This window comes from Chinchilla lanigera, unplaced genomic scaffold (genome assembly GCF_000276665.1).
Source record: "Chinchilla lanigera isolate Chin_1 unplaced genomic scaffold, ChiLan1.0 scaffold00001, whole genome shotgun sequence".
In the NCBI taxonomy this organism is placed as follows: Eukaryota; Metazoa; Chordata; class Mammalia; order Rodentia; family Chinchillidae; genus Chinchilla; species Chinchilla lanigera.
Window position 1 is genome coordinate 51,243,449 of NW_004955402.1, and position 1,848 is coordinate 51,245,296.

Below are 1,848 nucleotides of genomic sequence, written 5' to 3' on the forward strand. Positions count from 1 at the left end.
AACTGGAAGGTATGAAACAGATGAAAACAGATATCCAGGAACTTAAAAAATCCATTGAAAGCTTGCAAAACTGCCTGAATGAAGCTGAAAATAAACTGTCAGACCTTGAAGACAGCATTGCCACTAATGAGCATAAAAGGAGGGATCTCTTAAAAACAACAAGGAACCAGGTAATAACAATTCAATAACTGCAAGATGAAGCAAAGAGAAACAATGTCAGATTAATAGGTATTAATGAAACAGCAGGTGTCTGCACAAATGGCATAAAAAGACCATTTGCAGAAGTAATAGTAGAAAATTTCCCAAATGTGGTAAAAGAATCGGACATCCAGATAAGTGAAGCATATAGAATTCCAGTTAATCATAACCAAAATGAATCTACCCCCAGACATACAGTGATTAAGATCTCAGAAACTCAACAAAAGCTCAGAGTATTAAAACCTGCTAGAGAAAAGAAACAGATCACCTATAAAGAAAAGCCTATCAGAATCACGGCAGACTTCTCAACACAAACCATCAAAGCAAGAAGAGCTTGGAATGAAGTATTTTAGGTACTGAAAGAAAACAACTTCCAACCCAGATTGATGTACCCTGCAAAGCTATCTTTCAAATTTAATGGAGAAATAAAATATTTTCATGATAAAGAGCAACTTAGGAAATTCATGAGTGCCAAATCAATCCTATAAAGAGTACTAAAAGATATACTATAAAGAGATAAAACAGACTGCAACTTCAAGAACAACAACAGAAAGGAACCAACGAGCAGAGCAAGCAATTAAACAGAGGGAAAAAGGAGGATCCAACAGCAGGAGAATAGCATCACAAAGATAAGCCAGTACATATCAGTTATAACCATCAATGGAAATGATATCAATGCACCAACCAAAAGAAGCAGACTTACAGAGTGGATTAGGAAACAAAACCCAAATATATACTGTATACAAGAAACATATTTAACTCAAAAGGAAATTCAAAGACTGAAAACTAAAGGATGGAAAACAATACTCCATGTGACAGAAACCCTGAAAAAAGTGGGTGTAGCTATTTTGTTTGCAGACAATGTGAACTTCAAACCAACAACAATCAAAAGATATAAAGAAGGTCACTACATGCTTGTGAAGGGGCAGCTTCAAGAGGAAGAGATAACAATCATAAACATCTATGCACCAAATATAGGAGCACCTACCTATATGAGACAAATTCTAAAAAACATGAAAAATGAAATAAGTAGCAACACAATCATAACAGGGGACTTTAACACATCATTGTCACAAAGAGATAGATCAACTAGACAAAAAATTGGGAAAGAAATAACAGAACTTAACCAAACGTGTGAACATATGGACTTAGTGGAACTTTACAGAGTGTTCCACCCAAGACCATCAGAATACACATTTTTCTCAGCTGCACATAGGATGTTCTCTAAAATAGTCCATATACTACTACATAGAACATGTTGAAGTAAATACTACTACATAGAACATGTTGAAGTAAATGCAAAGAAACTGAAATTATCCTATGTATACTATCAGACCACAGTGCAATGAAATTGGAAATTAATGACAAAAGAAAGCACAAAAACTCCATAAAGACTTGGAAATTAAATAACATCCTCCTGAACAACCAATGGGTCACAGATGAAATCAAAGTAGAAATTAAACACTAGTTACAATCAAATGAAAATGGAGATACAGCCTACAGGAACCTGTGGGGTGCAGTGAAAGCAGTCCTCAGAGGGAAATTTGTAGTGATGAACTCCCACATTAGGAAAACAGAACAAACCAAATAAACAACCTTATGCTGCACTTCAAGTTCCTAGAAAAAGAAGAGCAAGTCAAACCCAGAGCC